The following is a 14,274-nucleotide window of genomic DNA, read 5'->3' as shown; positions in this document are numbered from 1 at the left end:
TGGAGTCGTTAATGGGGTTGAACAGTTTCGTGCATAAAGACCGTTCTTATAGGTGATTCCAGTGAATTTCGAGGCTCGGTGTAATTAGTGCACCTTCAGTTTAATCGCTTGAAATTGTTGTTGGACGAGATGGAATTCAGCGAAGAATTTTCTCCAGTGACGATATAATAGTGCGCAGTGTGAATAATAATTTCGATGCTGTTTAATCCTTTAATACACGCGTATTCTTTTTATTCGAGATAAAATTGAAGATTATCTTCTTAGAAATAGAATTTTAAGTTTATATAGATTCTTTTTATGATGAAAAAAAATTATTAAAATCAGGAGGATGTAAGAATTGGAATGGATAAATTATGTAGTAGCAATTGATGATTAGTAATTAATAGTAATGTTTCTCGTGAATCAAAGATAAATTCTGAAAAACTTTTCGTCGTACATATGATTTTTGATAACAGCACGAATCATACACGACTCGTCTAATATCAATAAAGATTCCTTTGAGACATAAAGCTCATCCAAATAAAAGCTTTTCTCGAAAAGCTGGAATAGTAGTAGAAATTTTTATCGAAATAATTCAAACGGAATGTATTATTTTTTATAATAAGTATGAATAATATAAAATTTGTATCGTATATTTTCATTTTAAAAATAATATTAAATTATCCATAAATAAATTGCAATTTTTAATAATTTCACATTTCAGAACTTTGTAGAATTAATAATAAATATAATAATCTGTATTATAAATTTAAATTTTATATTTATTATCTCATAAATTATTTTCAGATGTATATTTATAACAATATATTTGTTTTCTATATATTTGTTCAATTATTAATTTAATTATCTGTCGAAGTACTGATAGAAAAGAAAGTCACATGATTTTTTAAAAAATACTAAAACAATTATTCAGATGTAAATCGTATTTTGTAAAAACGTAAATCCTTTGATCAAAATTTTGCAAGAGAACATCTTTCGCGATAACGATGCTTTTAAAAAAAAAATTTCATTCGAAGAATTTTCGAAAGATTGATTTTTTTTTTATATTTTCGTCTTTTTTTATTTTTCAAAAAATTATAATCAATGAAAATTTCGAAATTTTAAAAATTCACAAGATTATATTAAATCTCTAACGAGTTATTCTATTACTCGATTACCTCGGAAAAATCGAAATAAATTTTTCAAAACGATAGAATAAGTATCTCAAAAATTATAAATTTGAGTGAATTTTGTTTCAAATTGAAGAAAATATTTTCTGCAATTAATTTTAAATTTATCTAAATTTATTAATTTGAAATATAGAATTGAAAAAAAAAGAAAAATATTGTTCAATATTTTATGCAATATTTAATTAAAACGTTGTTTAAATCTAAATTTAAAGCATCAGAGAAAGAATATGAAAATTTAAAAAAAAATTTTTCGCATTTACTCCCATGAAAATGTAATTTAAAAATATATTCATTTTTTCATTTAAATTATAAAATATAAAGACATACTATTTAGATACATTTAAAAATTATACGATTTTCATACATTGAAAAAATATTAATTACAAATATCCAAAATTGCAGATTTCTATCTTGTTTATTTTGTAATGAAAAAAAATTGTAATAATAATTTTCTCCACATCCGAAATTTATCTTTAAGGATATTAATATACTATATGTATATATTTAGTTTTTTTTTTTAAATTAAAATTATTCTATGTAAAGAAAAAAAAAAAAAAATTAAAATCTTTTGAAGAATTGTTCAATCTTTTGATAATATTTCATTTTTCATTTTACCAATCATTGCTCTGAAAATCATCACAGCATCCCTAAAAAAAATTAAACGATTTATAGGAAATCAAAATTTTTTCAATAATGAAAGTTACAAAAATATAGTGAAATAATTTTCTATCTTTCAACTAAATTATACAAATTATATCCCCATACTACATCTTCGAATTACGAAATTCGAAATATTCAATATGGAATAATATTTTGATCTCCACACTCGACACAGAGTATCGACCGAAGCTCGAATTCCAATATGTCTCAAATTATCCTCGAAACGTATTTCACATCCGTCGAAGAAACGGATAATCGATCAAAACGATCAGAGTTTGTTTCTCTAAATAAAAAAAAAAAGAAAAAAAAGAAAAAAGAAAAAAGACAAAAGCAATGATAAAAAAAAAAAAAATTCGACGGTACGAGATAAAAACCGGGAATTTTCGCGGTAACGCGAAGTGAAAATGCGAGGAGAAAATAAAACGGCGAGGTCGGTTACTGGCAATCTATTTCGACCATATAGATGCGAGGATCTGGAGCAACAGGAAGATACGGTGAAAATTTAATCGGACACTATATCGATGGAAAACCGCACGAAAACCTGGGCTCGTGGCAAATCCGATCCGATTATAACGCAAGGATATATACGCTTAGTCATTCGTTATTTCAATTGGCTGTTTTTACGCCCGTCACGAAATCTGCAAGACGGATTGGATTGTTTAACGATCGCTTAACGATCGAGTATTTTTGAAATAAATGATTTTGTGTAACGATACGACGGTGGAAATTAAGTAGACTAAATATTGTAGACGTTTTGAGGAATTAATCTCGATGAAAAATTAATTTTATTTTACGTTCTTTCAATCCAATTATAATTGTGATATTGTTGTTTATTTTTCAGGTTTAAAAATAATAGAGAATATATATATATATATTTTTTTTTTGAATCAGTTTTATGTCAATTTTTTCGTTGTTGAAACTTGTTTAAGTTATCTTATTATAAATAAATAAATAAATATGGGGTTAAATTTGAAAGGATTAAAAAAGAGAACGATTAGTATACAAATTTTCAAATAAGAAATTAACAAAAATAAATTAAGAAAAATTAATTCTGCTTTGTGTTATTTTAGTTATTAATATCTATTTATTTTTTAATCACTTTTATGTAACAATGTTTGCATTGATATTTGAAAAAAATTCTTTATAGAGAATTAAATTTAAAAAGTTATCGGTTTGAAAAATAATAAGAATAAGAATTCTTAGATAAATAAATTATTTTATCCGTATTACTAATATTATATATATTAGATTAAATTATTTTTTCCAGTTATATTATCAATATTTAACATGAAATGATAAGTTCGCTGTTAAGTCGAATGATTGGGATTGATTTACAATATGACTAACGTGCTATTTTAGAAGTAACACCGATTGTGAGATTATTAGTATTACACCACTATTCGATTATATCGTGGCCGTAACAAATGTCACGAATAAAACGAACCGTTAAATTAATTCTAAAGTTTTTTTCAATTAATTTTATCAATGTGATTTTATATCAAATATTTCATAGAAAAATGAGTGATGAGAGAGGTGGAAAGAAATACAGTCAATCCTTTTATAACGCAGTTAATTCATTCCACGTTGTATCGAAATCGTGTTAAGTAATTTCTTAAGTGAATACGAAAAAATATTTTATCATAAAGAAACAACTTTATTGGATGTGATGATATAATTGACCATGACATTTTTAAAATGTATTTCGTATTATTAAAGGATACAAAATATTACGGAATGTCAATATTACGTAACTTTGTTAAATTATGATGCATCGAGAATAATGTAAATTATATTTTATTTGCTTTGCTAACAAATATTGCATCATTTTTTTCAATTTTTTCTGCGTTTCACAAATTTATATTTCGTATTCTTACAAAAAAATATTCAAACGAATATGTATAAGAAATAAAGAATGACACGCTATAATTGTAGGCTATCCAATCTCTAAATGCAGCTATTTTAATAATCATTTTAGAAAACAGAACAAACAGAAGAAATCTCGTTTTATAAGAAATTAAACAAGATTTAAAATACAAAATACAGATGAATATATTAAAAACAATGTAAAGATTGTCCATGTTTATTAATCCTTTGCTTTACGATTTAATTGAAAAAAATCAAGAAATATTATTATTAATTTTGTTCAAAACTCCATGTACGTTATATTAAAATAAAATTATAAAAAAAATCATCCAAATCGTCGATATTTTTACAAATTTTTACATATTGAAAATCTATAAGTTGAATGCATTATTGTAAGATAAGAGAGTTATTAAACAGTACAATTAAAAATATTCGTCCTTTAAAATAGCTTTTTAATTGGAACATTTTAAATTTTTTGGAAAAGTTAGAATAGTTTTTACAACTGAATCCGCAATGAAAAATTAAAGAATACATTTTGTGTATTTATTTCAGTTACATACAGGATGGAAATTTCATCGAAATCGGTTGATACAGAAACGAGATAGACGTCGAAAAATATAAAAATTTATAGATTTTATAGAAAGAGTGATCGAATATTATTTATCAATGATTATATAAAAATATCGTATTAAATAGAATTATTATTCTATTATTTTTGCAAAAATGTTTTTATTAAAATTATGCTTTCAAAATGTTGTATAAAAGGATTGATTATATTATATTCTACCAATGATAGGAAATGAAACACAAATAATGTAAATTTCACATGTAGAAGTGAAATAGAGAAATAAAGAATAGATATATATTTGTAAAAGTCAAATGAATATCGAGGGATGAGGAGAAAAAATATTAGGTAGACATGATATAAAAAATATGACTTTTATAAAAAAGATAATTTTATTCTACAATATGTGAACGTGTCTCGATATCTCAATCGTAGATTGTGTGCCCCCTTCCTCGAAGATTCTTTAAAGCAAAAAAATAGAAAGAACAAGGAAAAATAAGAAAAATACAAAATATATCTTATATATTTTTTATCTGATAATAAATAAGATAGAATTGTAATACTTTATAACTACTAACTTTTATAACAAAAATTTTTAACTGTTCATAAAAATTCATAAAATTCGAAATTAACATTTATATAACATTAATTATAAATTAAAATCATATTAATTAAAAAAATAAAATGAATACAAAATATTATTATATATATATATTATTTACTTATTTTACGTTTTTAATTAATACATTTATAATTAATATATTCATATATTTATAATATTTTGCTTACTGCTTCATTTACTTAAACATTTGTTTATCAATTTATTTATTAATTTATATCTTCATTCATATTTATTCATTCATTTATTTATTTTTAATTTACTTTAAATTTTCAATTGATTTATTTATTTTAAATTTTATCTTTATCTTTTTATTCAATTTAATTTTTTAATTTATTTCTATATTCACTAGATTGGCTATTATTATAATTGTATATTGGCTATTATTATAATTGTTATTCTATAAAATTGTAATATTTATTTAATATTTATGCATAATTTTAAAATATGAAAAGACTTATTTTTTCAATATTAAGACAAGTTTTGAAAATTTATTTATTTATTATAATTTTTAGTAAAGATATTATTTGAAAAATAGATAGTCTTAAAATTAGAGAAAGATCAAATATAATCACAGTTTTAAGGATTATCGAACCATTATATTAATTATAAATTAATATTCAATAAAATAAATATAATATAAAAATCATTTTTCATTCGAAAATTATGTGTTTATTTTAGGTTTAATTATCGGTAAAAAATTTTATTATTGTAAAGAAACATTATTATAGGCATTTATATTAAATTAAAAATAAAAATCCAAAAATTAATTAAATCACTAGCCATTATAAGTATACATGTAGCTTTACAGTTTCGCATAAAATAATATTTAAAATATTTTTATAAATTGAAAATTAATATCACAAAGTCTAATTTTAGTTATTTTTCGCATAAGATTGCATTAAAATATTTCCACATAACTATAAATCGAAAATTAATACGATGAAACAGTAAATCTGACTGTAATTTATTTTAATTATTATATTATATACCATCATAAGTAATTGTTATATGAATAAATTAACAATAAAAATCTAAAAATTGTTAAATTATTGATCACTATATTCCTAAAATCGATTTTCACACGATCGACAAATTACGACATATGTCTTCGTCGAACTTCGCGACTGATAATAAATACGAGGCAAATCACGGTCGAGAGATCATTTCTTATGGAACTTGCCTCTCGAAAGCATCGATAATATGATACTTTGATTAAATTTTTATAACATAATAAATAATTAAATAAACAATTTTTGATCACACATTTATAAAATTTATTATTAACATTTAATATTTGTTATCATGTTATTCATTTTATTATTTAATTACTTATTTATTTACATATTTATTCAGTTCAAGTTTTGTTTATTGGTTTATTTATCTATTTTTTGTACTTATTTTTAAATTTATTTATTCCTTTATATATATATATATATATTATTTAGTTTAGTTTAGTTAATTTTCATTATTATTATAATTTAATTATCTATTTATTTTTATATATTTACTTTTTTTATATATTTTTCAAATATGAGTAATGAAAAAGAAAATAATTGTATTGTGATTTATTGAGATAAATTGTATTTATACAAAACATATTTGGCATAAATGTTAAATGTTAGATGTTAACTTTGAAATGAAAAAAATTTGTTTTTCAAAAAAATCAAAAAATTTCATATAATGTGGTTTAATATAAATACTAAAAGTGAAAAATCATATTTATATTCTTAAATCGTAGAGTATATAAGTATTAGCCCGATACATTTTATTATTTTTTTATAAAAAAAAAAATCTAAATAATTTACAATTTGCATTGTTATATTGTTGAATTTTTGTTGAAACGTTTAATAAATATATACAAGTATAAATGCAATTTGTTTAAATAAATCACAATCTATTATAAATGTTTAACATGATGCATTATTTTTATCCATTTTTACCACTCGCTATATCGCATTATACAAAAATACATATAAAAGTTTCTCCTTGAATGTCTGAAAAATATGCTGAAACGTCGTTTCTGATTCAGCAAAAGATTATAATAATTGTGTTTTACATATGAAGAAAAATATAATTTGTCGCACTCTCATTAAAAAATTCTCGTTCATTTATTCTGCAAGATACAACAACAACAACAAAAAAGAAGGAATAAATTATCAAAATTTAAAAGTTAATAAAAACTACAAAATAAATAAAAATAACTTCCAAATTTACATTTTCGATCGAATTACTATGAATATAATACTAATACATTTTAACTTTTTATATTCAAAAAAAAAAAAAAAATGAAAAAAAAGAAGTCTTTTAGCTTCTTCTTTGATTTCCAGCCATGATTCAGAAACGAAGGATCAGCAGTTTAAACGACATCGTTGAATTAATAAGCGCTCTTAGCGATAAATGAAATACTATGGAAGCAACAAAAATCAAGCAACAAAAATTTAAGGATATATCGTTAAAAGAAAAACATCAATATGAATTTTAAAAGATGGAAAATAAAAGAAAAAAATATAATGAGACGGAAAAATATATATATAACTAATGTTGACTAATGACATTGATAATATCATTACGTAATTTCAACTAAAAAAATATCAGTGTATTTCCACAAGATAACATGATTATCGTATAATTATTGCAATTATTAATAATATAATACAAATGAAATTTTACATTATTTTATAAATTATATCTGGAATGAAAAAATGATCTCAAATCTAAAAATTTACATCTATTTACAAGACTCGTCAATTAAATTAAATTATTAATGATTATAAAATGATTATAATGTTAAAAAAAATTATACCAACGAAAAATATTTATAATTATAGAAAAATAGTAAATAAATTTTTTTTAGTACATCTTTTACATATTGCCAGGATATCTAATTCGACTTAAAATAAAATTAAAAATGATTAAACATGTTTCAGTAAAAATGAATGCTATTCTCTGTAACGATACTAATAATCTCTCATATCATATGAATCATATAGAAATTTATAAAACACGATAATTAAATAATAATAAATCAATTATTAGTAATTTTCTTTCTCAATGTCTTTAATCATCATAATGAATTGTGAGAATAAATTGTTTATTAAGGGAAAAGCCAGATATACTTTTCACAAAAATAACATAACATTGGCTAGAAAATATTCGTATAAACAGTCACAGAAACTGTTGGAGATACACACGAGCATAATATTTGATGTGATTCCAATTACAAGAATAAAAGTAATATATGTGTGATATGCAAGTATTAATTTAAAACCACGAAGAATGATTTTGAAAAATTCGATAAAAGCTGTTGTTATTAAAAAAAATTGTGTTTTCTGCAAATTCCCATGATTTTTCATTAAATAAATAATATATAATTATTAATAATAAAAATAATCTCAAACATAAAAATTCACTCCTGTTAATGTTGATTCGTGGGCAAAAATGATCATAGCTATTCAAAAAATTAGGACCACTCGCAATATCTTTCCTATTTTTAGTAAAAGTTCAAACGATATTTAATAATAATTTTTATCAATTACTATGTTTTATTAATTTACTTTTTTTATTAACTATTAATGTGCATGCATATTAATAATTATCTCCTTTATTCTCTCGTTTTATTTTAATTACAGCCCAATAAATATTAGAATTTCTTTTCGATCACACGTATGTAACTGATATCATCCTATCTTCAATCGTTTATCATAATAATTTCATAGCTCATTCGTAGCTCACATTCTACAGTGAATTTATAATAAAATTATAAATCTATCGTATATGATTAATTATTAAAATGTTCATACGATTCAAATTCTTTAAAAACGTTGAAAAGCAGTCTTTTTATAAAAAAAAAAAAAAAAACAATTCATCTTTATGCATCTAATAAATCGTAGAACACAAACGTAATTTATCAAATTATGAATTTAAGAATTAAAAACTCTGTTACACATTTGAACTCGACATAATTACGATGAGATACGATTAAAATTGAGTCGAACGAATTGTTTAAAAAAAGAATTTTTGTAAACCAATGTTATTATTGAAAAGGGCTCGTGGAGTATCAATTGTACACGCATTGATTCCAGAAATTGATTCGAATTCATGTGCATGCAATAAAATCCTCTGGCAATCTCCATATCGAAAAAGCAGCAGGAAGAAGGAGTTTCATTAACCGATAACGGTCGACGTGGGATTCGAACGAGCCCAGAATGCCTCGACTTCCCCAACTCTACATTTCACCTCGTGAATATTCATTCGAATTAACGTTCACACGGCCGGCAACCATTCTCTCTCCTTTGTTATTCAATAAACGTCTAAAAAAAAAAAAATGTACGCCCTCATTGGGATAAAAGGTTTCCGGGTTCTCGAAAGCTTTATTCGATCGAACGGGCTTTCGAATCCACGACTTTCGAGTCCACAACGAATTAAGAGACGAGGAAATAGAATAATTTCGAAAAATAAATAGCGTGAAATTTATAGAAAAAAAAAAAAAGAAAAAGAAGAATCGTAAAACGAACTAAACTATCATCGAATCAATGAATATTTACTGATTTCATTCTCTAAATATAGCTAATAACAATAAGATAACGATAAGATAAAAATGATATCGCATTTACTCTAAAGAAAGAGTTAAGTGAAAAATAATCGTTCCAGTTTCGCGTTGTATCGAAATCGTGACTTAAGATATTTAAAATATTTGGAAATGATAAAAATCAAGCGGATATGTAATGGAAATGTTAACAAAAATAGTGTGGTAGAAACATTGTATGAGAATTGATGTTTTCTTTACAATTTAATGGAGAGACGTTAAGAAATACTATTTAATTTCAAAAAGTAAAATTGTGAAGAGATGAATATATATTCAGAATCGAACACATCATTAAAAGACTAACAGTTGAACAACGTTATATGAAAATATGATATAAGAGAAGATTTGTATTATAATTCAATTTCAAGTTAAACTATATCATTTTAGAACATCCTCTATACATGGATAATAAATTTTAAGATAATTTTTCAGATTAGTTTTTGGTTTTTTTCAAAAGGAATACGTAACTTTATACGAAATGTAAACGAAATATGCTTTCTCGTATGTCGAATCAAACGAATTCATGCAACTTGTATGTATTTGGTCAAAATTTGGTCAAATTAATGCAGTTCTGACTTGAAAAATATTCGTAATTATTTTGACTGTGTATCATTCGTGTTACATTTGATTTATTAACAAGAGAAAATAGTCGAATCGTGTATTTGTAAGAATACAAAGAGTGTCCTGTGTCCAGAGACAATTTAACATTTTTATTGATTTTATTATTGCATCGTGTAAAATCATCTTGTTGTTGTGAAAACGTTATTATAACGATGTTTGTTTCATTTTCCATTTTTATTGATTGATTTTATCATAATTAATTATTAATAGAAAAAAATCGATGATAAAATCGATCAAAAAAAGGATCAAGATAAAATTGTTAATAAAAGATTTTGATTTAAATATCACGTCTTTAATGGATACACTTATTTCTAAATGATCTATCAACCCTTTCCAACATCTCTGTCCAGAAATTTTGCGCACAAACACATTGAATTTTCGACGAAATTAAATTTTCCAATTCAATCGGTTTAAGAAACAGCATCGTCTGAGCTAATAGTTTAACCAAAGACTAGCTTCTAAAGTTTAATCTACAAAAATTAATAGAAAAAGTATTCGACACGAATATACAAAATTGCTTCCCTAATGTTGAGGAATGCACGAAGAATTGGACGACGATACGTCCTCCAAGATCTAATTTAAAAAACCTTCTTGGTATAACTTTCTCCAATTAACTGCTAATTAATTCGCAAAGCATCGCAATTATGATATTACCGTACGAACGAACGTTAACATAAGAGCGAAAATTCTCGGTATTTTGACCCTTGACCTTTCGCGGGGCAAGGTGTATCCACGAATCGCGAAAAGAGCTGCATTAATTTCATTATGAACGGAGGAGGTCAAGGAAGAATTCGTTTCGTAAAATGACGAAAAAAGAGGAGAAGGAAAACGCGATAGAAAGAAGTAAAAGTTACTTATTATTAAAAGAAATTTAATTCTGTGAAAAAAAAAAAAAAAAGAAAAATCAAACGAGGAGGGGAGAAAGACAAACGCAGGAAGGATGACGTGTCCAGCCGGAAATTATAGAAGAAAACTCTTCTAACTCGATTTCTAGGGAAAAGAGATATCCTAATCATCTATTATTCGCAAAGAAACGACTCTAATGGATCCTTCTTGTCTTTCACAGGAATTAATTCACTTCGAAATTAAAATGTACACGGTTCGTTGCCATTTTTAAATTTTAATGAAAAGATTGCAATATTCCTTGCTCGTTTCTATTGTGATACTGTAATTTTGAGGAATTATCGATTGATAAGATGATAAGATGATAAAATTAAGATTTAAAATTTAATAACTTTTCAATTGCAGTATGGCGAATGTTATTTATTTATTTATTACAATTAAACGATATGATGCGTTATACTATATTTTACTATATTTTATAATTATAATCCAAATAACATATTCTTACTGCATTATAAATTATAATATTCCAATTAAGAACCAATTAATTTAATACAGGAGAAAATATATTTTATTATTACAGGGGAAAGTAATTATTCCCAACCTATACATCTTGTTTAAACCTATCAAATAAAAAGCTTGAAATCGTTATTGGAAGTAAAAGATACGAACAAGCGGAAAAAAGATTAAATCGAGTGGAGTTGTTACATTTCTGCAACGATATCTTTTCCCACGACAGCACGAAGAAGAGATAAGGAAGGCTTCGTATTGCAAAGGTCCCGGCTAAGAAATCATTTTCACTCGGAGTGATCACAATGAGAGAGCGTGAAAGAAGGTATGAAAGGTGAGCAAACGGTGCGCTGGCCGTTGAAGGAAAGCTCAATCAGAAAAGCTGCGACCCATTTAGAAATTCCCAGCAGTACTTTTGCACACGGTTCGTCGTCTTTGTGCCGGACTTTCAGTTAACAGATTCTCTGTGAAACAAAGTCAACCCTGCTGGCGCGAAGTCATCGTCAGGAGAGAGAGAGAGAGAAAAAAAAATTCTTTTTGTCTCCTGGATCAATCAATGAATGAATGAATGTTGCGACGAGAGATGTGTTTCAACTTGTGGGCCACGACCCAATATAAGGTCAATTTTTTAATGGATAGGTCGCGGAATAATCGATAACTCGAGCCACTTGATTGACTTAAATCGTGTCCAAATATGCATAATTTTATTTATTAACGTGATGTAAAGCTTTTAAAAATGTTGTGTTAATGTAATTAAATAAATATAAATTTATAAATATTTAATCGAAATGTTTGGTAATCTTTGCTTCGTGATACACGCGTCAAGTATGTTGGTTATGTAGAGAAAAGATTAAAAAAGAGTGCAAAAATGCAAAAATTAGAGATATGAATGAATTCTATTTATTCGTTTCGAAACTTCATTTTTAAGGAAACGAAGTTTGAAAATTTGACAAGTATATGTAAATATACTGGTTAATTTTTAATTAAATATCGAATTATTTTACGTGCGAAAATAAGATAAAAATGGAATACAATTGTTTTGAATAAGCTGTGATTAATTCTTATTTCAATATATTCATGTTTTAATTTTTTCATAAAAGAGGACTTAAATAAAAAATGTCGATTGGAAAAAAAATCTATATAATGTGTTAATAAGTTCATATTTTTTTTTTACAACAAAATAAAAGTTTGTTGTTAACTAAAGTTGATAATATTTATAAAGTTGCAAAGAGTTAATCCTTTGATCACGAACCACGTAGAAATACGTATATGGTTGAGAAACGAATCACTTTTTTCAATATTTTATATTCTATATTCGTAGTTAGTTAAATAAATAATAAGTTTAATATAGAATATTTAACTTATTTACTTTACGTATTTTATTAAAAGGAAAATATCTATTCAATGATATAATTACTATAATCTTTCAACCAATTTAAAAAATCTTCTTTGTCCTATAAATTTTATATCGATCTATACAATTTTCAAAAAGTTTTAAATTACATGGAAATAAAAAACTTTTATGAACAAGCATGAAAACAATTCTAATTTCACGCACCCACGTTTATTATTATATTTATATATTAGTTTTCGAAACTCTTTTGAAACTTTGAAATTTTTTAATTTAACTTTACCTAAAGAAATTTACCTAAAGAACGACAAAATTTGATTACTCGTACAAAATTTCATGTGTAAAATCAAATTTTTGATAATTTATAGAATACGTGTCAAATTTTCGATTTTTAATAATTTTATTTTAATAAATTTCATTAATTAAATCAATATTGTATAATAATAATAAATAATATTGAAATTATTATTTCTTTAAAAAATATCTATGATTTCATTAAAAAACAATTCAAATCAATCATCGAACAATTCAATGATTTTAAATGAAAATAATATATTAATAGATTCATTATTTGTTATTGTTATATTACATTATTATACATATGTTGTAATGAATAAATTATCACATTATAATAAATAAAATTTTCAAAATTTGCTATATATTTGCATATTCAATGATCTTTAACATTCTTATAATTTCTTCGAAATCAAGATACATTTATCTATAAATTATATAAGTTGCGTGTCTTAGTTTATTTTCGCAGAATATCAATTCATTTAATAATAATATTTCATTTCTTCAATCTGAATTATCCTTATCAAAATCAAATTTTTAGCTCATTTATTTCTCTTATTCATATAAGAGTAAAAATTTCGAAAATTCTATTCATCAGTCACGCTATTTCATTTAAAACTTTACGAGAGAGGCAATAAGATAAAGATGAAATTGAAAAATAGGTGATCCTCAATCAGTGCATATATGTATACAGTACTCTAATGGACAACTAAATGGACTGATTCTACAATTGATTCAATAATAATAAATCAAAATGAGAGGATAAAATTTTTTCGTTTCGTTTTTTGAGTAGATAAAATTTCGAAAATTTTTTGAACACGAATGAAATTGGCCTGATTTGCCAATTAGATACGAAAATGAAATATCGATAGGAAGCTATGCGTGAAAATAAGCAAAAAGTAAAAATTTTATCGTTTAAATTCTTATTTTTAAAAAAATCGAAACGAAAAATATATAGTCGATTTTTTAAATAAACAAAATTTATTTGTCTTCATTTTTCCATTATTCGTAGTCAATTGAAAATTAATCACTCGAAAAATTTTTAAATTTGATTTATTCGAAAACAAAGCTCGAAAGCTTTTCTTTTTTTCATTAAATTCAGTCCAGATTCGTGAGACACCCTATATTTGTAATATATAGATGAGGCTTATGAAACGAATGACACGTTATATATCTGCATAGAAGATTCTT

At 24.2% G+C, this 14,274-nt stretch overlaps 1 protein-coding gene across 1 annotated transcript in view; it reads right to left on the bottom strand.

Annotated features, from left to right (window-relative positions):
* LOC147658551 (uncharacterized) overlaps nt 1-14,274 on the bottom strand; it is a 42,505-nt gene that overhangs the window by 1,265 nt on the left and 26,966 nt on the right. The gene's annotated exons all lie outside the window — the stretch shown is intronic.

Source organism: Apis florea, unplaced genomic scaffold (assembly GCF_048593485.1).
Source record: "Apis florea isolate Af1SG1 unplaced genomic scaffold, ASM4859348v1 contig_2190_pilon, whole genome shotgun sequence".
NCBI lineage: Eukaryota > Metazoa > Arthropoda > Insecta > Hymenoptera > Apidae > Apis > Apis florea.
The sequence above is the reverse complement of the archived record's forward strand: the minus strand, read 5'-3'. Positions and strand labels throughout refer to the sequence as shown.